Source organism: Heterodontus francisci, chromosome 1 (assembly GCF_036365525.1).
Source record: "Heterodontus francisci isolate sHetFra1 chromosome 1, sHetFra1.hap1, whole genome shotgun sequence".
NCBI lineage: Eukaryota > Metazoa > Chordata > Chondrichthyes > Heterodontiformes > Heterodontidae > Heterodontus > Heterodontus francisci.
This window is the reverse complement of record NC_090371.1, coordinates 224,890,816-224,916,503: the sequence shown is the minus strand read 5'-3', so window position 1 is coordinate 224,916,503 and position 25,688 is coordinate 224,890,816. Positions and strand designations below refer to the sequence as shown.

The window sequence follows — 25,688 nt, the reverse complement described above, 5'->3', positions numbered from 1 at the left end:
GTCACAATTCTGAAATTACGTACTAACATCACTGTGAGAACATTATCACCAGAAGGATTGCAGTGGGTCAAGGAGAAATCCTGTCATTGCCTTCTGAGGGCAGCTAGAGATGGGCAATAAATGTAGCCTTGGCAGTGTCACCTGTATCCCAAGAAAAAATAAATAAGAAAAACAGTCGTCGGATAACACAACTTTAATAGTAGATCCATTGTTCAAGTCTTGCACTGGATTGTCTGACTTAACTAAATTGTTACTGCATTCAGAAAAAGTGTACTTTACTGACAAGTTGATAAACTATGCCAGAGGAAATTGGAAAGGAACAGAAAATGACCATGACCATATGAAAGCAGTGTATCTATTTGCAAATGTCTATAAAACCTGCTATTGTTCACATAACTGTGCCTTAATCTGTAATTTTTGCAGTATTGCAAAGTGGAAAAGGTTTTGTGAAGAGTCCCCAGCAGTCATGGTGGTGAGGGACAGTGGATGTGGCAAAAGGGAAGTGGGATCAGTGAGAATAAAGGCCTGCTACCTGACCCGAACCCGACGGGACCTGATGACGTGTCGGGGTCAGGTTGGGCCCCTCTTCCGGGTCCGGCTTTCGGGCTTGGGTCGGGTCAGGCCGGGCCGGGTCCGGGTAGGGCTCGGGTCGGGTTGGGCCGGACACGCACGGTAATTGCTCTGCCGGTATGTATTAAAAAATAAAAACTTACCTGAGCTCGGAGTCCGGGACGAAACTGAGTCTGCGCAGTCAGCGAGTGATGTCACCATGACATCATCACGCATGCGCTGCAGTTTCGTGGAGCTTCCCAGGCGGAAGGTAAGTAAAGGGATGGTTGGGTCGGGCTCGGGGCGAAATTGGAGGGACTCTGGTCGGGCTCGGGTCCGCTGTGGATCGGTCGAGTTTTGGATCGGGTTCTTTTTCCCGACCTAAGCAGGCCTTTAAGTGAGAATAAATGGCACACCTTATTTTAACCACTCCCTGCCCAGTTTCTGCCAGGCAAGGGCAGCTAAAATTGGCATCAATAACTCCAGTCAAGTTGCAAAATGACTCTTAGCGGGTGTGAGATTTTTGGATTGCTGGCTGCAAAAAGCACACAACAGCTACATATCTCACACCAATAGTGCAGTTTAGCATCAGCCTTAAAATACTACGGAATTTTATTTGTTTTAAATTCATTTGTGGGATGTCAGCATTTATTACCCATCCCTGATTTCCCTTGAGAAGGTGGCGGTGAGTCACCTTCTTTAACTGCTGCTGTCCATGTGGTTTTGGTACACCCACAATACTGTTAGGAGGGAGTTCCAGGATTTTGACCCAGCGACAGTGAAGGAACTGTGTGACGTGGAGAGGAATTTGCAGGTGGTGGGGTTCCCATGTGTTTGCTGCCCTTGTTCTTCTAGCCAGTAGATGTTGTGGGTTTGGAAGGTGCTGTCATAGGAGCCTTGACGAGTTGCTGCAGTGAATCTTACAGATGGTACTGCTGCCACTCTGTGCCTGTGGTGGAGGGAGTGAATTTTTAAGGTGGTGATTGGGGTACCAATCAAGCAGGTTGCTTTGTCCTAGATGGTGTTGAGCTTCTCGAGTGTTGTTGGAGCTGCATTCATCAGGCAAGTGGGGAGTATTCCATCACACCCCTGCAATTCAATTTTCAATGTATTCCCCCCATAAAACATTTTCTGCCTATGCGTATCCTGGAGGTCATGTATGCATATCACCACAATTTGAATAAATTATAAATATTTCAATATATTTGTTAAATGATATGGCCCAGTTGCCTCAACTGATAAACATTGAGCTGTTTGTTTTGCGTTTGGATAAAGTATCCGGATTTGTAGCCAATCTTAAGTTTTGTTAAACATTCATAAGCCATTTCGGTGACCTCCACACTTTAGCTTTCTTTGTACTCAGCAGTGAGAATCTTTCCAAAGTGTCCCTCATTCGCATAACCATGTTATTGAGAATTAAAACACAATCTTGGTTGATTGGATACTGTTTGTAATTCTTAAGCGTCAAATTGCTTTATGAATTATTTTGGAAAGCATTTTTTATCAAATCAGTGGGGAATTTTTATCAGCTGTACTCACTTTTCTGGATAATTACTGCCCACAGCTATAATTACAAAAAGTATCCTGCAGGACAGCTTTGGCAAGGCCTAAGCAAAATGAAGAGAGAGAAACAAAGAAAATGAAAGAAGAAAGAATTTGCATTTATACAGTGCCTTTCACAACCTCTATGTCCCAAAGAGCTTTACAGGCAATTAAGTACTTTTTAAGTTGGTCACTGTTGTAATGTAGGAAATGCATCAGCCAATTTGTGCATGGCAGTGTTCAATAAACCACAATGTAATAATGACCAGATAATCTGTTTTAGTGATGATTGAGGGACAAATATTGGCTGGAACTCCCCTGCCCTCCTCCAAAATAGTGCCGTGGGATCTTTTACATCCACCTGAGAGGGCAGTTGGTACCTCAGTTTTACATTTCATCCAAAAGATGGAATCTCTGATCGTGCTGTACTCCTTCAGTTATGCTGCACTAGGGTGTCAGCCTGGATTTTGTGCTCAAGTTTCTGAAGTGAGATTTGAATCCAAAACCTTCTGACTCAGGTGAGAGTACTCACAACTGAACCATGGTATAAACTGTGTTGTGAAATGCTAATGCCAACTTTTACTCTTGAGTCTTAAATTTTACATGAGTATATAAAAAAAGTTTGATAAATGTGATGTTACTTTGGTGCCAAAATATTCACCAAATCAGTATTTTTTTCTCTGAGGTTTCCACTTTGCTGCTTTTCTGTCATTTGTGGTTTTGAGGTAATGCACCAAAGTGCTTTTCGGTTGGTTATTTGGTATTTAGGGTTGATACTTGACAGTTGGCTGGTCAACAAAAGCCTTTAACTTAGAAGCCTACGAATTAGTTTGGAAATGAATGATGTGCTGAATGGTATTGCCAAATAAGTTGAATTGCTTTTGTAATTTGATCTGGTTGTTATTGTTCCATAGTCCTATTTATACTTTGATAGAGTATAAAGGAGAGCTGCAAATGGGCAGTAGCTGAAAGGTTACACACAGGGATTCCAGGTGGGGGTTGAGTGATGGAGAGGTTTATGAAGGTCATGAATGTGACTGTAAACAATATTGCTTACTTGTACAGAGACTGAGAGCTCAAACAAAATGAAGGGGGTGGGGGGTGGTGTTGGTGGGTAGGCGGTGGAAATGGTAATGGTAATGACGGAGGCGACCCATTTGCTATTGCTATTCTATGGTGCCTTCTTTCTGGAGCCAGGGAGACAAAACTACTTCCTCTGCTGCCATCTATGTTCCCTCATTCTTGTAGCAAGGCTGTATGTGGAGGTAATAAGACTGTTATGTAAACAGGGGATTAAATTAACACTTTCAAAATGCAGATTGCTGTATTGTTTATCAAAGGTAGCACTTTGGTTTGGCCTTGGAAAAAGGATATATGTTAAAATAAGTAAGTAACACTTCAGCAATCAGCTATTTCTTGAATGGCAACTTATGAAGAGCAGCTGTCAGGCAACAGCTGAGGTCATGAAAATGGAATGCGGAAGCAATGTGCAAGCAGCATATGCTGCACATATCTTGCAGCCAGTAGAGGTAGTCAGGTCACTAGGCAGGAAATGAGCCGTCCGATGGAATTTTGGCTTCATTTGCCTCTCCACGTACAGCAACAGAAGAGGAAGAGATTCCAAACTCTGCCTGGGATAGAAAATGCTGCAAAGTAAAGGGCCTTTTGGATGAAATGGTACAGCTTGGGCTTCAATTATAAGGTAAAGGTCAGAGAATTGTTTTATCACTGAAGTTCTATTTGGTTTTGTATTTTTGCTTTCTGAAGCAACAAACATCAGTGTGACTGTTGATTTAGTTCAGATAATATGCTGTTTTTACAATGGCCGCATACCCGTAGGGTGAGTGCTAGTGTAATAAAGTTGAATGAATTAAATTTTGTCTTTGCTACTACAGATGTCTGTTGTAAATGTTATGAATATGAGAGGAATTTGACTTGTTGTATGAGGCTCAATGTTGAAAGCTTTCAAACTGCATTTGATGATTTAATTTGTTTAAAATAGTGCATGAGAAATGGGATTCAGGTTTGTTTTTCTTTTAATTTTGTCAGCATTTATTGGATGTTGGCTGGATAAACATTGGTAGTTATGTTATCTTATCTGCTTAACCTTTTCATTGCATTGATTTTCTGTATATGTGTAATTGTAGAGTACAGTTATGAGCCATATTTTCCACGAGTGTCTGTGCAATGTACTCTGCATTTTAATGAAAAATAAATCATTGCAGTGAAGTAACCCTTTTGATCAAGAGCAAATGATGTTGTTCAGAAGCAGCTAAATGCCTGCTGGGATGCTGTTTAATCACTGTTTAATCACGGAAAGGAAAAAAAAGCTTGGAACATCTTAAGTTTCTGCCAAATTGACAAAGTTAGAAGAACCTATCTGTGTTTTGTTTCACTTGTATGAGAAAAACTGGATTAAATTTATTATATTTCCATATAGACATGCTCATTAACAGGCTTTGGTATGTACTAAAGTCTTTTGTTCGAAACGATGGAGTTGCACAGAAGAGTACATTGTCTGGGCAACCTACTTAGCACAATTACAACATCAAACATAAATGGAAAATATCCCACTGTCAGCTCTGGTTAGGTTCAATTCTCTTGTGCAGTCTAGGCTTTCAGACTATTTTCATCCCAATATTCTCCCCTTGTTGAGTAAGGATCGGGATTTTAAAGAAAAATGTGAATGATATTTGGGTCATTGGAAAGATACATTTTTTGGATCATGATGTGGTTTACACCTTCATGTATGCACATCATTTCTGCTCGCTTTATTAGCAAACAATAAGTGAAAATTTAGCAGTGATGGTTACAAAAATATAATAACTTAGACAAGTCTTGTGAAAAGCCTTTAATCTGGTGTTGCTATTTTCATTATAACCTTCCAACAGTCTTGAAGTTTGTTGTTTTGGTGAAGAGAAGCCACAGTGCATAAGGATAATTAGTGACTATTGTGAAGTACTTTTAATTCACTACTGAGAATGCAAGCTACATGAAGTTAATATTTGTGGTGCCATAGAGAGGAATAGCATAGCAGTGGGGGTTGGACTGCTATGTAATTGGAATGTAGAGGCCCAGGTTAAGGGTAAAGAACTTTAAATAAATGAATAGTCAGCCTGACTGGTAATGTGTCCTACTTCAATGCACATTACGTATGTATGTGCTAGGCCATCATAAACCAGGGATAAATTGAAGCAGTGATGTTTATTTTGAAGATTCCATTTAAAATCTTTTTTCAAGAGGCACACTGATTCTGGCATTCTCTGAGTTTAAATTGTTAATGACCTAACAGTGGAAGAGCGCTGTAGTAAGAATAGAATGCTGTTTTGACAAGCTGGGAAAATTTCTACTGTACTAATGCAGTGTACTAAAATGCAGTAGTCAAATAATTTTATTTAAAGATCATAGAGCTACAATAATATCAATGGAAATTATGCTTTGTTACATGTGTGTGTCTCAAAGTGGCTCACCAATCACAAAAGGAATATTGTACGGTATAGGTTTTAAAATATACGTATTAACTCTTTCTCATTCTAGCACATCAAATCAAAATGTTAGTTTTAAAAAAAAGCATATATATGAGCAAGTCTGAATCAACATTCCTGATTTAAACAGAATTCTTATCTATGTGTAACATTCCAGTACAGGCCTTGTGTAGATTTTTTTTTCAATGGGGACCAAGATGGTTTCCCAGGCTTTCCAGAGGTGTATGAACAGATGTTTTTGTAAGCGTGTTTTCTTTTACTTGCTACTCCTTCCTAAATATATATTTAGGAAATGTGTATATTAAGTGTGCATTTTTTGCAAAAATATTGCATCATTGATTTTCCTTTTATTCAGGTAGTTTATTGTGTTTACCTTTTTAAACCATTTTCTAGATGCTTGGTTTTTTAAAAAATTCCTTTTCTGGCAATGTTTGACTGTTGTTTTTTCAGTTGACTTCTGGTTTTTTAAAAACTTCAGTCTCTCACTATTTTTCTGTTCCTTTCCAAATAACTTAGCTTAATATGACCTTTCATTCTCTCTTCTGTCTTTCCTGTTTATTTACATATGCTGACGATAGAATAGGCTTTTCCAAGGTCTTGGCACCTATTTAGAATTAAAGAACAAAACAAAGAACAAAGAAAATTACAGCACAGGAACAGGCCCTTCGGCCCTCCAAGCCTGCGCCGATCCAGATCCTCTATCTAAACCTGTCGCCTATTTTCTAAGGGTCTGTATCTCTTTGTTTCCTGCCCATTCATGTATCTGTCTAGATACATCTTAAAAGACTCTATCGTGCCCGCGTCTACCACCTCCACTGGCAATGCGTTCCAGGCACCCACCACCCTCTGCGTAAAGAACTTTCCACGCATATCCCCCCTAAACTTTTCCCCTCTCATTTTGAACTCGTGACCCCTAGTAATTGAATCCCCCACTCTGGGGAAAAAGCTTCTTGCTATCCACCCTGTCTATACCTCTCATGATTTTGTACACCTCAATCAGGTCCCCCCTTAACCTCCGTCTTTCTAATGAAAATAATCCTAATCTACTCAACCTCTCTTCATAGCAAGCGCCCTCCATACCAGGCAACATCCTGGTGAACCTCCTCTGCACCCTCTCCAAAGCATTCACATCCTTTTGGTAATGTGGCGACCAGAACTGCATGCAGTATTCCAAATGTGGCCGAACCAAAGTCTTATACAACTGTAACATGACCTGCCAACTCTTGTACTCAATACCCCGTCCGATGAAGGAAAGCCTGCCGTATGCCTTCTTGACCACTCTATTGACCTGCGTTGCCACCTTCAGGGAACAATGGACCTGAACACCCAAATCTCTCTATACATCAATTTTCCCCAGGACTTTTCCATTTACTGTATAATTCACTCTTGAATTGGATCTTCCAAAATGCATCACCTCGCATTTGCCCTGATTGAACTCCATCTGCCATTTCTCTGCCCAACTCTCCAATCTATCTATATTCTGCTGTATTCTCTGACAGTCCCCTTCACTATCTGCTACTCCACCAATCTTAGTGTCGTCTGCAAACTTGCTAGTCAGACCACCTATACTTTCCTCCAAATCATTTATGTATATCACAAACAACAGTGGTCCCAGCACTGATCCCTGTGGAACACCACTGGTCACACATCTCCATTTTGAGAAACTCCCTTCCACTGCTACTCTCTGTCTCCTGTTGCCCAGCCAGTTCTTTATCCATCTAGCTAGTACACCCTGGACCCCATGCGACTTCACTTTCTCCATCAGCCTACCATGGGGAACCTTATCAAACGCCTTACTGAAGTCCATGTATATGACATCTGCAGCCCTTCCCTCATCAATCAACTTTGTCACTTCCTCAAAGAATTCTATTAAGTTGGTAAGACATGACCTTCCCTGCACAAAACCATGTTGCCTATCAATGATAAGCCCATTTTCTTCCAAATGGGAATAGATCCTATCCCTCAGTATCTTCTCCAGCAGCTTCCCTACCACTGACGTCAGGCTCACCGGTCTATAATTACCTGGATTTTCCCTGCTACCCTTCTTAAACAAGGGGACAACATTAGCAATTCTCCAGTCCTCCGGGAGCTCACCCGTGTTTAAGGATGCTGCAAAGATATCTGTTAAGGCCCCAGCTATTTCCTCTCTCGCTTCCCACAGTAACCTGGGATTGATCCCATCTGGACCTGGGGACTTGTCCACCTTAATGCCTTTTAGAATACCCAACACTTCCTCCCTCCTTATGCCGACTTGACCTAGAGTAATCAAACATCTGTCCCGAACCTCAACATCCGTCATGTCCCTCTCCTCGGTGAATACCGATGCAAAGTACTATTGATGTAGATCAAAGCTGAAAATTACATTATAAATATCTTTCAGTATTAGCCTATCATAATTAAGCAGTTATCACCTGAAGTCATTGAACCATTTGTATCTGCTTATGTCAAAATGCTTTGATAAGAAGTAAAGTAGAATATTAACCAGTTAAAACATAGTGCCTGCTATTCTTATCAGTAAGTCTTGCCCTTTAGTTGCTCCAGCAGTAGCTAACTTCTCAGTTTAAGATGGGCATATATGTATATAAAATGAAAATTTCTGGCATATGCTATGTAAATTGAGTAAACCTGCAGGTGTTATGTGATACTCTTGCATGAAAGTCACCTTGTACATACAAGACTAGCATCTACTTGCACAAAAAAAATATTTTCTGTGTAAAATTAAAAATCTGTAATTTTAAGGCTATAATCTAACCTTGGGGTTCAACTGTGAATGAAGCTTTTCTTTTGTGATTCATGGTGTAACCTGTTCCCGTCTATTCTTTGTTCTCTAATCCATATAACTAAGGTTTTTTGTTGGAGTGGAAAGGTGTGAAGAGAGTGAGAGTGTTCAGGTATGAACGATTGAATAATTCATACAGAAGAATGTATCTACTCGAGCATCGAAGAAGGCAATCACCTGTGATGATTTAACACTCATGCTTTCAGAATATGTTTATATATTACTTGTAAACATTTGTTGATTATGTTACAATTATTTTTATACAACACCTTGTATTTATATAGCACCTTTTAATATAATATGTTTCAAGGTGCTTCATAGAAGCATTATAAAACAAAAAATAACACTAAGCCACATAAGGAGATATTAGAGCAGATGACCAAAAGCTTGGTCAAAGAGGTAGGTTTGAAGGAGTATCTTAAAGGAGGAAAGAGAGGCAGAGCGGTTTTGGGAAGGAATTCCAGAGTTTCGGGACTAGGCAGTTGAAGGCATGGTCACCAATGGTGGAGTAATTAAAATCAGGAATGCTTAACAGGTCAAAATTAGAGGAGTGAAGATATCTTGGAGGAGTGAAGATATCTTGGAGGAGTGAAGATATCTTGGAGGATTGAGAGTTTGGAGGATATTACAGAGGTGAGGCCATAGAGTGATTTGAAAACAAGGCTGAGAATTGAAAAATAGAGGCGTTGCTTAAACGGGGATCAGTGTAGGTCAGCAAGCATAAAGGTGATGGGTGAAGAGGAGTTGGTACAATTAGGACACGGGCAGCAGAGTCTTTGGTGGTCTCAAGTTTATTGGGGGGGTAGAATGTGTGAGACCAGCCGGGAGTATGTTGGAATCGTCAAGTCTGGAGGTAACAAAAGCATGGATTAGGGCTTCAACAGCAGATAATCTGAGGCGGGATGAGAGTTGGGTGAAGCTATGGAGACGGAAATAGGCAGTCTTAGTGATGTTGCGGAAATGTGATCGGAAGCTCATCTCGAGGTCAAATGTGATACCATGGTTGCAAACGATCAGGCTCAGCCTTAGACAGATGCCAGGAATGGGAATTGAATGCAATGCTAAATAATATTCAACTTTGCCGCATTTACAAAATAAATATTGTGCAACTTATTTTTAAAAACACAAAAGCCCAAAACAATGCTTTTGATGGCTAGGGAATGCAGTTTGGCTTCGGCTTCCCAATATTTAATCAGAGGAAATTTCTGCTCATCAAGTACTGTATGTTGGACAAGTAGTCGGACAATTTTAGAGACATTGGATGAGTTGAGCAAAGTGGTGGTAAGGTAGAGCTGGATGTTGTCAGCGTTTGTGTGAAAACTAATACTGTGCTTTTGGATGATGTAACTGAGGGGCAGCATGTAGATAAGAAATAGGAGAGAGCCAGGGATGGATACTTGGGGACACCAGAGGTAATGGTGTGGGAAGAAGAGAAGCCATTGCAGATGATCAGCTTAACTGTTAGTTTCATAAGGCAATTATACATAGTCAAATATAACTCATAGGATTGTCGATACTTTGTTACATGTTAAGCATTTCAGAGCTACCCACAAGCAATTATATTCAAATTATAATACCAGATGTTTAATAAGAAAAACAAATCTGGATCTTTTCTTTTTTTAATATATAATAGGGATTTTAAAAGCTCCCAGTTGGATACAAATCAAAATCTTGTCACCCCATTTGAATGTGATAAAGTGGTAGTTGAAATATTTCCGTAGCTGCTGAGTAACTTCCAGTGTTATCAGATTACAGTTGTGCAGTGTACTGAATTAGCAGTCAGATTTGATGTAAATTAAGATTGAAAAATTGTGATTTTGCAATATTGTTTAATTCTGTTCTGTTGCTATAAAGGGTTTTTGAGACTAATTTGTTAAAATATGTGGTGAATCTTCTTTATGCGAGGGGGAGAAAGGAAAAAGTGGTTAGTGTGGCCTTCATGCAATATAAACAAGTTCTTTGTCAATAGAAACAGAATTGTGCATTAGGATAATTACGTACTAAAAGTAGATGTCTGTACATTTGGAGAATTTTAAGATAATTGGAAGTTGGAAGACTAGAACGAACAAAATGTTATTCTAAAAAAAACTGATGTGAATATCCATTTTATTGTATTCGTAGTTACAAATATCAAAAATCTGCTAACAATTTGCTTTGTCAGAGTGTTTCAGCATTTTATTACTGGGGGAATCTCATAAGGCGCAAGTGCGAGTGAACAGAGCAGACAATGCATTCAAAAAATTCATAGAAATTGGTAACTTTTTTATATGTAGGCCTCTGCAGCAGCATTTTGGCTTGTTTTGGGCTAGAATTTGGTGTGTAATTTTGCAACAAAGTACTTTTGTAGTTACAGCAGTTGATGACTGCGTGATTGTCTCTGGAAGTCCTTAGTGACTGAAACTAATCTTCAAAAAACTGAAGTGCCAAAGGAAATGTCCTTTGGAACAGTCAGTTGTCACATTTTTAAAACATTTACCCATTTGAGGAAAGGACTGTATTTGCCACATATTTGTACATTCTGATTTATGAAGACATCCAGCTCTAGTAATTAGACAAATATATTTTGTATGTTTTGTAAAACTTGAGGAACTGGTGCATGGACAATGAATGCAAAGTCAAGATTCCTTGAATAATGCAAAAGGTTTCATTGAAATTTTAAAAATAAAATATACATTATTTGTCTCGACATATAATACCTAAAATTGAAATTTCATTTTCAGCTTGACTAAGAGAGGGTAGATTTGATTTAGATTTAGAGATACAGCACTGAAACAGGCCTTTCGGCCCACCGAGTCTGTGCCGACCATTAACCACCCATTTATACTAATCCCACACTAATCCCATATTCCTACCACATCCTCACCTGTCCCTATATTCCCCTACCACCTACCTATACTAGGGGCAATTTATAATGGCCAATTAACCTATCGACCTGCAAGTCTTTTGGCTGTGGGAGGAAACCGGAGCACCTGGAGGAAACCCACGCAGACACAGGGAGAACTTGCAAACTCCACACAGGCAGTACCCAGAATTGAACCCGGGTCGCTGGAGCTGTGAGGCTGTGGTGCTAACCACTGCGCCACTGTGCCGTTGATGTAGTTAAGAGTACTGTAGTGGGCTATGATATTTAAAATGCAGGGTACATTCTGTATGGTATGACATCTAACTGACACTCAGCAGGTCAAATCAAGAACAGCTATGCAAGTCTGTATTGGTGAATATTAGATGTAATGGGGTGGGAGGGGGTGTTACTTTGCAACCGTCTGATCATTGATTTGTTATGGTTATGACTGGGGACAACAGAAAATTAGCTGTTGCATAAAATTGTTTGAGGGTAAAGAATGCTGATAATACTGGAATTTCAAGTATCTAAGTAGAATTAAATGGAATGCAGATAGCTTCCAAACAATACAAGGATGTTGGTATAGTTTTGAAAACTTCTCATTTGCAGGGTATTTGCACATACTCCTTTAGTGTCTGTTGATTATCTATTGATTTGAGTATTTAATTTTATTCAGGTAGAGGAATTACTTGGGCGGCTATAGTTAGGTGCAGACAAACTGTTGGGTGAGGAGGTGCATGTTTATAAAATGTGTCACAATAAATAAAAGCTTGTAATTTTTTTTATTTGTTCATGGGATGTAACATCGCTGGCTAGGACAGCATTTATTGTCCGTCCCTAATTGCCCTTGGGAAGGTGGCGGTGAGCCGCCACCTTGAGCCACTACAGTCCATGTGGGGTAGCTACACTCACAGTGCTGTTCGGAAGGGTGTTCCAGGATTTTGACCTAGCGACAGTGAAGGATATAGTTCCAAGTCAGGATGGTGTGTGGCTTGGAGGGGAACTTGCAGTTGATGGTGTTCCCATGCATCTACTGCCCTTCTCCTTCTAGGTGGTAGAGGTTGCAGGTTTGGAAGGTGCTGTTGAAGGAGTCTTGGTTGGTGAATTGCTGCTGTGCATTTTGAAGATTGTACACACTGCTGCCACTTTGCCTCGGTGGTGGAGGAAGTGAATGTTCGTGGATGGGGTGCCAGTCAAGCGGGCTGCTTTTTCCTGGATGATGTCGAGCTTCTTGAGTGTTGTTGGAGCTGCACTGATCCAGGCAAGTGGAGAGTATTCCGTCACGCTCTTGACTTGTGCCTTGTAGATGGTGGACAGACTTTGGGGAGTGAGGAGGTGAGTTACTCGCTGCAGGATTCCTAGCCTCTGACCTGCTGTTGTAGCCAAGGTATTTACATGGCTACTCCAGCTCAGTTTCTGGTCAATGGTAACCCCCCAGGATGTTGATAGTGAGGGATTCAGCAATTGTAATGACATTGAATGTCAAGGGGAGATGGTTAGATTCTCTCTTGTTTGAGACAGTCATTGCCTGGCACTTGTGTGGCATGAATGTTACTTGCCTGTTATCAGCCCAAGCCTGGATATTGTCCAGGTCTTGCTGCGTTTCTACACGGACTGCTTCAGTATCTGAGAAGCCATGAATGATGCTGAACATTGTGCAATCATCATCAAACATCCCCACTTCTGACCTTATGATTGAAGGAAGCTTATTGATGAAGCAGCTGAAGATGGTTGAGCCGAGGACATAACCTGAGGAACTCCAGCAGTGATTTCCTGGAGCTGAGATGATTATCCTCCAACAACCACAACCATCTTCCTTTGCGCTAGGTATGACTCCAACCAGTAGAAGGTTTTCCCCCGATTCCCATTGAGTCCAGTTTTTCTAGGGCTCCTTGTTGCCATACTTGGGCAAATGCTGCCTTGATGTCGAGGGCAGTCACTCTCACCTTTCCTCTTGAGTTCAGCTCTTTTGTCCATGTTTGAACCAAGGCTGTAATGAGGTCAGGAGCTGAGTGGCCCTGGCGGAACCCAAACTGAGCGTCACTGAACAGGTTATTGCTAAGCAAGTGTCGCTTGATAGCACTGTCGCGACACCTTCCATCACTTTACTAGTGATCGAGAGTAGAGTGATGGGGCGGTAATTGGCTGGGTTGGATTTGTGATGCTTTTTTGTGTACAGGACATACCTGGGCAATTTCCCACATTTCTGGGTAGATGGCAGTGTTGTAGCTGTACTGGAACAGCTTGGCTAGGGGGGGGTGGCAAGTTCTGGAGCACAGGTCTTCAGAACTATCGCCGGAATGTTGTCAAGGCCCATAGCCTTTGCAGCATCCAGTGTCTTCAGTCATTTCTTGATATGACATGGAGTGAATCGAATTGGTTGAAGTCTGGCATCTGTGATGCTGGGGACTTCAGGAGGAGGCCGAGATGGATCATCCACTCGGCACTTATGGCTGAAGATTGTTGTAACTGCTTCAGCCTTATCTTTTGCACCGATGTGCTGGGCTCCCCCATCATTTGAGGATGGGGATATTTGTGAACCCTCCTCCTCCAGTTTGTTGTTTAATTGTCCACCACCATTCATGACTGGATGTGGCATGACTGCAGAGCTTAGATCTGATCCGTTGGTTGTGGGGTCGCTTAGCTCTGTCTATTGCATGCTGCTTACGCTGTTTGGCACGTAAGCAGTCCTGGGTTGTAGCTTCACCAGATTGAAACCTCATTTTGAGGTATGCCTGGTGCTGCTCCTGGCATGCCCTCCTGCACTCTTCATTGAACTAAGTGTGTAAAGATTCAGTTCCAGTTATGTCCTTCTCCTTGACTACCTGGAATATAAACAGTATCCATTGTATTACCTCCCTAAGTATTTGGTTAGTTGTAATTTTGAATTCTTAGTTGTAGATTTAATGCATGAGCGTGTGATGTTTTGTTTGTGGAATGTAAGCAGATGTAAAAAGAATAATGTCTGCTGGTGGTCATCTTGCAGGTACTTAGGCTGCACTTACACTACATAACTGCATCAAAGGTGCGTCTTCGTTTCCCTGTGCAAAGCAAACTAGTTTAATACATTTTGTAAAATGACTTTTTTGTTACTTTCGTTTAACAGCATCTGCTGTTATGGAAACTGGTTGTACTATAGATCCACAGTAATATGATTTCAAGGTTATGGTAGATCTATTGGACTAGATTTTAGATTTTTAAATTTAATGTTAGATGTGCTACCAGTTTAAAATTTTCATAATGTGTTGAATTGCATATAAAGCTTTTGCCGTATATTGATTATGATTCCAATGCAGATATACTCCATCATATCTTTTTTCAGTTTGACTTACTTTTAATTGCAGTATCTATATGCCTCTTTAGAGTTGATTAGCATTTGAGGTAATAATTGTTTTTAATGAAGATGGGGTAATGTTTGCATTCAGCCTTTTCATTCTGCATCATTGCAATGCGAGCAGATTTTTAAAAGTCTTCAATATTATCGAGATTTCATCTTAAAAATGAAGTGAAAAGTACTCTCAGTACACAATGTATATTCTTTCGTCTGATCAAATATGATTCCACACCAAAGACACAATACTCTCCCATAAGTTAATACCTAGGTTCTTTTAATTATTTTTCTGCTCCCTACCTCAGTTAAATGGCTTTGTGGTTACTCTCCATTACACAGTCTGCTTAAAAGTCATTATACTGTTCCTTGACTGCTCCAGTCCTGGCCTCTTGCCAGCTCTGATTTTCATCACTCCACCATTGACAACAATATCTCTAGCTGTCTCGGTCCTGAGCTCAGGGTTTCCTGTTCTAAACCTCCCCATCTCTCTTCCTCTCTTTCCTCCATTAATGTGCTCCTTACGACCTATCTCTTTGACTAAGCTTTTGGCCACCTTTCCTAATATCTCCTTATGTGGCTGGGTGTCAGATTTTGTTTGATAATGTTCTTGTGAAGCACCTTGGGACATTTTACTACATTAAAGGTGCTGTATAAATGAAAGTTGTTGTTTACTTGACTGGCAGCTGTTTTTATGTGTGTAATGAGGGAGATAATCTGTCTTGCCTGCTCAATAGCAAGTCTCACTTCTTGTAGCAAGGCACTTGAGAACTATTTAATTCCATCATGTAATGGAATCCTGTTGTAGGCAACTCTTGGAATGCAGCCCCGATCAGAGGGAAGCAGTGAACCAGTTGTACTGTTAGGGGGGGGGGGGGGGCGTGTTTAATAGTGATTTCTATCTTTCCTTGTCTCTTTGGCCTCCTTGTCTTGAGAGACAATGGGTAAGCGCCTAGAGGTGGTCAGTGGTTTGTGGAGCAGCGCCTGGAGTGGCCATAAAGGCCAATTCTCGAGTGACAGATTCTTCCACACGCGCTGAAGATAAAATTGGTTGTCGGGGCTGTTACACAGTTGGCTCTCTCCTTACATTTCTGACTCTTTTCCTGCCAACTGCTACTCTTTGGCCCCCCCTTTTATAGCTGTTCACTGGCAACTGACTCCCACGACTTGTGGTCAATGTCACAGGACTTCATGTCGCGTTTGCAGACGTCTTTAAAGCGGAGACATGGACAGCCGGTGGGTCTGATACCAGTGACGAGTTCGCTGTACAATGTGTCCTTGGGGAACCTGCCATCTTCCATGCGGCTCACATGGCCAAGCCATCTCAAGCGCCGCTGGCTCAGTATGGCGTATATGCTGGGGAATTTGAGGACTTCTGTGTTGGAGATACGGTCCTGCCACCTGATGCCAAGGATTCTTCGGAGACAGCAAAGATGGAATGAATTGAGACGTCGCTATTGGCTGACATATGTTGTCTAGGCATTGCTGCCGTAGAGCAAGGTACTGAGTGATTTCTATAGTACTACATAATAGTGAAAATGCAATTTTGAGTCATCAGACCCTTGTGTCTATCTTGGTGGAGTTCACTGTGTGCCTTTTGATTTACCAGAGCATTGTTTGTATCCAAGCTTAAATGATGGTAAATGCTTAATGCAGCAGGAGGTTCATGAGCTATTCCAATTGCAAGAACAATCTTTGGTGAATATATATTTGTGGCAATAGTTTTGTTACAAAGTATGTTGCCTGCAAACTTTAAAACTTGATAATATTGAAGACTGAGCAGTGACCTGATAGAGGTTACAGAGAGTAGTTTATTCGAGGTATTCAAGAGGGAATTGGATTTTTATCTGAAAAGGAAGAATGTGCAAGGCTATGGGGAGAAGGCTGGGGAGTGGCACTAGGTAAAACTGTTTTTTAGAGAGTCGGTACAGATACGATGGACCGAATGGCCTCCTGTGCTCAAACAGTTCTGAGATTCTGATTCTGATAAGCCAGGAGTGCATTGGAATAGTGAAGTTTAGAGATAATGAAGGCATGAATGAGGATTGAAGCAGCAGATGAGCTGAGTTGGGTGATGTAACGGAGGTCGAAATAGGCAGTCTTGGTGGAGGCATGGATATTAGGTTGGAAGCTCATCTCAGTCAGATGTGACGCCAAGATTGCAAATAGACTGGCTTAATCTTGGATTATTGCCAGAGAGAGGAATAGAGTTGGCAGCTAGGTAACGGAGTTTGGAGCGGGGACTGAAAACAATGGCTTCAGTCTTCCCAAAATTTAATTTGAGGAAATTTCTGCTTATCCAGTACTGGATGTCTGATAAACAGTCTAATAATTTAGCAACAGTGGAGGAGTCGAGAGACATGGTGAGGTACAGCTGTCTGTTGTCACCATATATGTGAAAACTAATGCTATGTTTTCTGATGATGTCACTGAGGGGCAGCATGTAGATGAGAAATCAGAGGTGGTGGGGGGTGCAAGGATAGATCCTTGGTTTACTTTCAGGTGTTAATAATGTTATGGTCAAGTGAGGAAGGGTCGAAGGGCTTCCCTCTTTTCCCTTTCCTTGTTTGACCACAATAGCTTTAATTCTTTCTTAAAATGGATATACTGGCTAATACAGTAGTTGTTTGTTTACTTACTTGCTATGATCATAAGAATCAATTGGACAGGTTTTCTTGAATTTAACAAAGAAAGAGGTTAACTTCATTGTACCTAAATTGAACTAATAAAAATAATAAAATACGCACCAATTTTCACACACACATAGGTTACGGAGTGGGGAAAGGTAGATTGGTTGAGTTAGTCCATAAAATTAAAGTATACAGTCTGTCAAGTTTGGTGATTTAGCAGGCTTCTAGCCGAATCCAGTAGTCCTGAGGCTTTTAGTTTGAAGAGGTAGATGACTGGGGATGGCGGTGGCGTAGTAGTAATGTCACTAGACTAGTAACCCAGAGCCCGAAGCTAATGCTCTGAGGACATGGGTTTGAATCCCACCACGGCAGATAGTGGAATTTGACTTCTGGAATTAAAAAGCTCGACTCGTGGGGACCATGAAATCATTGTCGATTGTTGTAAAATCCCATTTGGTTCACTAATATCCTTTAGAAAAGGAAATCTTCTGTTCTTACCTGGTCTGACCTACATGTGACTCTAGACCCACAACAATGCCCTGTGAAATGGCCTAGCAAGCTGCTCAGTTGTATCAAACCACTACAAAGTTTCATGGCATTTCACAGGAGCATATTTAGACAAAAGTTGAAACTGAGCCAAAGAATTAGATAATAGGACAGGTGACAAAAAGCTAGGCTGAAGAGGCAAGTTTTAAAGAGCCTCTTAAAGGTGAAGAGACAGGTGGAATAGTGGAGACGTTTAGGGTGAGAATTCCAGAACTTGGGGCTTAGCCAGCTGAAGGCACGGCTGCCAATGGTGGGGCGAAGGAAGTGGGGGGTACACAAGAGGTCAGAGTTGGCGGAGCGCAAAGTTCCCAAAGGGTTGTATGGCTGGAGAAGGTTACAGAGATAGGGAGGGGTGGGGCCATGGAATGATAGGAACATGAGGATGAGAATTTTAAAATCAAGGTGCTGGTGGATTGGGAACCTATGTAGGTTAGTGAGCACAGGGGTGGTAGGCAAGTACGTCTTGGTGCGAATTAGGATACAAGCTCAATTTTCTGGAGGATGGAAGATGAAAGGCTAGCCTGGAGAGCGTTGGAAGTGTTATGTCTGGACATAACAATGATATGGATTAGGGTTTCACTGGCAGATTGGCTGAGGCGTGGTGGAGAGGCACGAACAGGAATTAAAAAGTGGGTGTTGCAAGTGTTACAATTTCAGCTTTTTATAAGTGACTCCCCCACCCCCTCCTGTGTGTTCTCAAGCTTATACCTAATGCATGAGGTGAACTAGTCATTAACCTTTAACTGATACTTTTCACCAGAAGTTGCATGGGTTGTCGATTGCAATCACTCTTGCTTTTTTCGATATATAAAACAACACCTTGCTGTCAAACCATATAGTTCAGACTAAACTACAAGTTGAATTTATTCATAAGAATAAAACAAAATGGTACTTGCATTCATGTAGCCCCTTTCTCGACCTCAGGATGTCATAAGATGCATTGCAGCCAATGAAGTATATGGAAAAGTAGCAGTCAATTTGTGCACAGCAAGGCCCCCCAAACAGCAGTGCAGTAATGACTAGAGTATTGGTATAAATGATGTTGGTTGAGAGATAAATACAGGCTAAGACACCAAGGAGATCTCCCCTGCTCTTAAAATCATGCAGTGGATCCTCTTTACATTCCCCTGAGAGGGCAGATGGAGCTTCAGTTTAACGATGTATCTGAATGATCGCAACCTCAACAGTGCAGCACTTTGAAGTACTGCACTGAAGTGTTGGCCTAGATTACGTGAATTATTTGAACAGAACCTTCTGACTCAATGACACGAGTTCTACCACTGAACCAAGGTTGTCACCTTAACCTTAGAACATAGAACATAGAAAAATACAGCACAGAACAGGCCCTTCGGCCCACGATGTTGTGCCGATCCTTTGTCCTCTGTCAAGGACAATTTAATCTATACCCCATCATTCTCCTTTATCCATATACCTATCTAAAACCTTGCTGAACAACAGAAATTAAAATCAATTCATATGCATTTAAAAATAACAACTTATCTTTGTATAGGTCCTTTACCGTAATAAAACGTCCCAAGGCGCTTTACAGGAACATTATAAAACAATGTATGACACCGAGCCACAAAAGGAGATATTAGGTTAGATGACCCAAAGCTTGGTCAAAGAGGTAGTTTTTAAGGACTGTCTTAAAGGAAGAAAGCGAGGTGGAGATGTGTAGGGAGGGTATTCCAAAGCTTGGGGTCTCGGCAACTGAAGGCACGGCCACCAATGGTGGAGTGATTAAAGTCAGTGATGCACAAGAGGCGAGAGTCGGAGGAGTACAGATATTTGGAATTTTATGGGGCTGGAGGAGATTAGAGAGATCGGGAGGGGCAAGGCCATGGAGGGATTTGAAAACAAGGATGAGGATTTTAAAATCAAGACGTTGCTTGACTGGGAGCCGTGTAGGTCAATGAGTACAAGGGTGGAAGGGGAACAGGACTTGTTATGAATGAAGACATGGGCAGCAGAGTTTTGGATGACCTCAAGTTTGCAGAGGAGCATGAGGGCGGTTGGTTGGTTGACATCCTTCCATCTATGGAAGATGACGGACATGCAACAAACAATCCATTTAGGTGTGCCGCAGACAGCAAAGATGGAAATTATTGAGCTTCCTTTCCTAATAGCTCTAAGTCACCCACGTTTCTCAGCCATACAGCAAGGTGCTGAGAACACCGGCCTTGTAAACCAACAGCTTGGTCCGAAGGGTCAGCATGGTGTATTGAGCTCTGCATCAAAGGACAGATTGTCTGTCACCGTGGTCCCAAGGTAGCAGAATTTTCCAGCCCATTCCAGTGGGGTGTTATTTAGTGTGATCGGGGTGGAGATGCAACACTTTGTCCCATGACCAGGGTTTTCTTGATGCTTATAGTCAAGGAAAACAAGTTACAGGCACAGGAGAGACAGTCCCAAGAGTCTTTTGTAGCTGAGTTTCCATTTGAGCATCTAGCACGGCATCATCAGTGTAGAAGAGTTCTCTGATCAGGATGTGATGTATTTTTGTCATCGCTTTCAGCCTTGTTAGATTGTAGAGCTTGCAGTCTGACCTCGTGTGCAAGTAGACTCCTTCCATATCTGCAGGGAAGATGAAGGTCAGGAGCATTGAGAAGATGATGCCAAACAGAGTGGGGGCTAGGACACAACCCTGTTTCACTCCAGTCTTCATTCTGAAACTGTCGGAAGTGGAGCCGTCAAACTGTACAGTGCAGTGCATGTTGTCATGGAAGGAGTGGATGAGACTGAGGAGCTTCGGTTGACAGCCAGTTTCTCCCAAAATCTTGTAGAGCCCTGCTCTGCTGACAGTGTCAAATGCCTTAGTGAGATCTACAAAATTAAGGTAAAGGGGTATACATTGTTCCCTACACCTCTTGTAGCTGGCGTATGGAGAAGATCATATCCACAGTAGATCTGCCAGCCTGGAAACTGTCCTGCGCTTCCAGGTACGCTTGGTCTGCAAGTGAATAGAGTCTTTTAAGTATGACCCTAGCAAAGGCCTTCCCTGTGACGCTAAGGGGTGAGATGTCCCTGTAGTTGTTGCAGTCTTCTGTCACCTTTGTTTTTGTAATGATTTTGACATCGTGCATCTTCTGTGGAATAGAGCCTACTTTCCATCAGAGAAGGAGAAGGTCATAAAGGTGTGGCAATAGATGGGACTTTCCATGCTTGAGCAGCTCGGCTGGAATTTCATCCTTACCCGGTGCCCTTCTGTTTGCTAGGCGGTCTATAGCCTTCTCAAGCTCCAGTGATGAGGGTTCTTCGTCCAACTCATCCATGACGGAAAGTTGCGGGAGAGCATCGAGTGCAGACAGGGAGATGTCCGACTCTCAGGAGTACAGCTCACAGTAGTGTTCAGCCCAGCAGGACATCTGTTGGTGAGTACTTCACCATCTGCCGACTTCAGGGGAGCAATTTGGTGATGGCAGAGCCAAGTGCCCCCTTGATCCCTTCGCACATAGCTCGTAGATTTCCTTTATCACATGCAGTTTGGATGGGGGAGGACCAGCTCATATTTATTATGTAGCCCAGTTGCCCGTAGTAACTCCTGATAGTGTTTGTACAATGGTGTGAATTATCTTCCCCAAAGAGTTCAATAGCGTCTTTGATGCAACTGAAACCAAACCAAACATATAGCAAGGAAAAATAAAATAGTGCAGATGCTGGAAATCTGAAATAAAAGCAGAAAATACTGCAAATACTCAGCAGGTTAGGTAGCAACTGTGATGATGCAAAGAGTTAACGTTTCAGGTCGATGACCTTTCATCAGGACTGCCAACAGGTGGTTGTATATGACTTAGTCCAAGATGACTTGAATACAAACTGTTAATCAATGAAGCTAATCAAGCATTTTCGACCACTTGAGGAGCCACAGTTCACACCTTATGCAGGTCTTGCATGCCTAAGTAACATTTCCATGAAACGTGATCAGATTAGCCATTTGAGATCTTGATGGACTTGTTTGCAAATTAAGCACCTGACCCCGAAATAAGCTTCTGAACGCTTCTGCACCATCATTAAGACTGCCTATTTCCATTTCCATAACATTGTCTGACTTCAACTCTGCTTCAGCTCATTTGCTGCTAAAACCCTCATTCATGCTGTTACAGCCAAGTGAGGAGAGGATCTCAGGCTCCCCTTTTGCCCTTCCTCTTGTTTGACTGCAACAGGGTTTATTCCTTTTTTAAAACCGTGGTTGTGCTTACCACCTCCGTGATTGTTTGACCTTGTTCCTCTAACGTAATTGCAAAACAACCAATCAGACAGGTTTTCTTGAGTTTAAACAAGAATGAGGTAAGTTTATTACGTTTAACACCCTGAGCCGATTTAAAATACTAAAACTATGCGACAGATTCATGCACACATTCACACGAGAGTCTCGCACACAAATAGATTACAGAGAGAAACAGATTCAGTGGTTGGATTAAAGTCCAGAATAAATGGAATTTAAATACAGTATGTAAATCCAGTCGTCCTCAGCTGAAGTTGTAGTCTTGCAGTCTTCGCTGGGCCATGTGTGCAGTGGTTGGCTTGCTTTGCTCAGGGTTCCTGAAGGCAGAATGAGTTGTTGATTCTCTTCCTCCTGGTTGCTGGCTATAGTGGTCTGTAGGCTTGGGGTGGTTGGGGGGAGCGGTTCCCAGCCGCAGCCAGATCTTCTCGATATTTTTTGGGGAGAGAGAGAGAGAGCCTGCTTCATTGCAGTCTTTTCAGTTACTGCCTCTCTGCTGTCTTTGTGACAAAACTTAGTTTCTTCAGAGCTGTGCAAGCAGTCACATGGTTCTGTAATACCCCTTTGTTTTTAATGAGTTTTTTTCTGGAATCTTCTAATGAAATTCAAGGTGCTACATGCTCTATGGTGTCCATCCACACTTGGGGGTTGCCTCTTTCAAAGTCAATGGGTGGGAATGGCCTTGACGACCTTGCTGGTAAAGCCATTCTAGATAATTCAATCACTCAGAGCAAGCCATTGTGCTGGCTGAGCTTTGTTAGACTTTTCGTCTCCAATTCAATCTCCCAGTGTTTCAAATGTAAATTGCAGTGGCCATCTTGGCTGCTAGTTTTTTAAAAGTTAACTTGTAGAATTTTTCCATCAAAAGTCTAATGTAAGTGTCCACTGATGAAATTAATATTTTCTGTTTGGCATATAGGGTTTTCCTGACAATGCCTTTGTTACCTCTAGACTTGATTATTTCAATGCACTGCTGGCTATCCTCCCATCTTCTACCCTCCATAAACTTAAGATCATCCAAAATTCTGCTGCAATGTCCCGTTCACCCATCACCCTGTGTTCGCTGACCTACATAAGCTCCTGGTTAAGCAACGCCTTGTTTTAAAATTCTTATCCTTGTTTTCAGATCCCTTCATGGCCTTTCCCCTCTCTATCTCTGCAACCTCCTTGGAGATATCTGCGCTCGTCCAATTCTGGCCTTTTGAGCATCCCTGATTTTAATTGCTCCACCATTGGCAGCTGTGCTTTCAGCTGTCAAGGCTCTCAGCTCTGGAATTCCCTCCCTAAACCACTCTGCCTCTCTCCCTCTCTTTACTCCTTTAAGACACACCTTAGAACCAACCTCTTTAGCAAGTTTTGTTGGTCATCAGCCCTAATATCATCTTATATGGCTCAGTGTTGCATTTTGTTTGGTAACACTCCTGTGGAGCAGCTTGGGACGCTTTACTATGTTAAAAGCGCTATATAAATACATATATTGTTGGTTATACTTCCTTTAACTTGGGTCCTCTGAATACCCTTTACAGAATCTGCTACAGACCCCTCTATCTATACTACCTGTAGTTATTGTGGCCAGCTGTTTCAACTGCGCAACTAACGTCACCGAATTTGCCATTCCCAGAGATCTCAATCACAAAGGCACCACTTAACACGGTATTAAATGTTCAGGCTATTTCTGATGGATTCAATGTTTAAATTAGTGGTTTGCCCCTCGTTAAGATATGATTACTGTGCTTACTTAATTTTCTGTCATTAGTGTCAGGTTAATGTTTGCTGTAACCGTACTTGCCTCCTACAAAAGGTGGATGGACTGCTAAAGATGAACCAGAATGACCTAGTGCAGCTCATCTGTCTCCCTAAAAATATGAAGCTGGCTTTGTAGATCAACATAAACAGTTATGGTGTGACATTCCAATGTAGAGCCACATTGGGACTTGCAAAACAAGGTGTAATAATTTTGGTGTTCCTGGTGCCGGTGCACCTACAGATTATAAAGTTCCTTGGCAGAGAGAACGGCTGCTATGGTACAAACTGCAAAGTACAGTAATGTGCTTTATAAGAAAATGCGAAGTTTTTTTTAAATGATTAGGGTATATTTTGAAGAACAGGTTAATATTGAGAAGTACTACTCATTTTACCGTCTACATCATTTAGCAGGCAAACCATGTTGATACCAAGGTGCCCAATGTAAGTGGCAGGGAATGTGGTAGAGTTTCATGAATTTTTAATTCACAATACTGAACTGCTAAAAATTCATGTGAAAAGGTTTATTCAATTTTATAACAACAGCTCTGCTATCATCACTATCTGTATTCCATGAATGATATTGAAATAGTTATGGATGAAATTGAAATATAGGGTGCTGTAGTAACTCTGGAGCTAAATATATCCCATCACTGTACAGCAGCAAGAAAGAACTACTTAGTATTAGTAATAAAAATGAAAACTTTTGGAAACACACAGCAGATTGGTCAGAAAATGTGGAGAAAGCATCTCGACATCGTAAGGTCCACATGAGAGTACATGGTAAGTTAACATTTCAAGTATATCAGAAGTGGAAATAATTAGATGAATAGCGTTTGAAAAAGAACAGAACAAAGGGAAAAGGGTGAAAACACAGACCAGTGAATAGCGCTGGGGCATGCCCAGCTTGTGACCAGAGCCATCCAGGAAACAAAGCCTGTGTTAGATCCTCAGTCCTGACTGTATTGAGGAGGCACAGGTTTGTGGAACAGTCGTGTCCAACCTCACCCTGGTTTGGATGGAGCTGTTCATCAGCATTTGACTGAGAATGGCATCAAGGAGCCCTAGCAAAACTGGAGTCAATGGGAATCAGGGGAAAACTCTGTGCTGGTTGGAGTCGAACCTAGCGCAAAGGATGTGGTTGTTGGAGGTCAATCATCTCAGCTCCAGGATATCACTGCAGGAGTTCCTCAGGGTAGTGTCCTAGGCCCAACTATCTTCAGCTGCTTCATCAATGATCTTCCTTCAATCATAAGGTCAGAGATGGGGATGTTCACTGTGCAATGTTCAGCATCATTTGTGACTCCTCAGATACTGAAGCAGTCCGTGTAGAAATGCAGCAAGACCTGGACAATATCCAGGCTTGGGCTGATAATGGGCAAGTAACATTTGCGCCGCACAAGTGCCAGGCAATGACCATCTCCAACAAGAGAGAATCTAACCATCTCCCCTTGACATTCAATGGCATTAGCATCGCTGAATTCCCCACTATCAACATCTTGGGGGTTACCATTGACTCAAAACTGAACTGGAGTAGCCATATAAATACCTTGGCTACAAGAGCAGGTTAGAGGCTAGGAATCCTGCGGTGAGTAACTCACCTCCTGACTCCCCAATGTCTGTCCACCATCTACAAGGCACAAGTCAGGAGTGTGATGGAATACTCTCCACTTGCCTGGATCAGTGCAGCTCCAACAACACTCAAGAAGCTCGACATCATCCAGGACAAAGCAGCCCGCTTGACTGGCACCCCATCCACGAACATTCACTCCCTCCACCACCAACGCAAAGTGGCAACAGTGTGTTCCATCTACAAGATGCACTGCAGCAACTCACCAAGGCTCCTTTGACAGCACCTTCCAAACCCGTGACTTCTACCGCCTAGAAGGACAAGGGCAACCGATGCATGGGAACACCATCACCTGCAGGTTCCCCTCCAAGCTACACACCACCCTAATTTGGAACTATATCGCTATTCCTTCAATGTCGCTAGGTCAAAATCTTGGAACTCCCTTCCTAACA

General features: G+C 41.9%; 1 protein-coding gene across 5 annotated transcripts in view; it reads left to right on the top strand.

Moving 5' to 3' along the window:
- The window catches only part of rapgef2b (Rap guanine nucleotide exchange factor 2b), a 660,162-nt gene that overhangs the window by 255,388 nt on the left and 379,086 nt on the right, over positions 1-25,688 (top strand). Inside the window, exon 1 of one of the 5 annotated variants that reach the window (XM_068041830.1) lies at positions 3,648-3,793. The exons of the other annotated variants lie outside the window; for them this stretch is intronic. The gene's annotated coding sequence lies outside the window, so the exon portion shown is untranslated. Of the gene's footprint in view, positions 1-3,647; positions 3,794-25,688 lie in introns of those variants that run through there. 5 annotated transcript variants of the gene reach the window in all.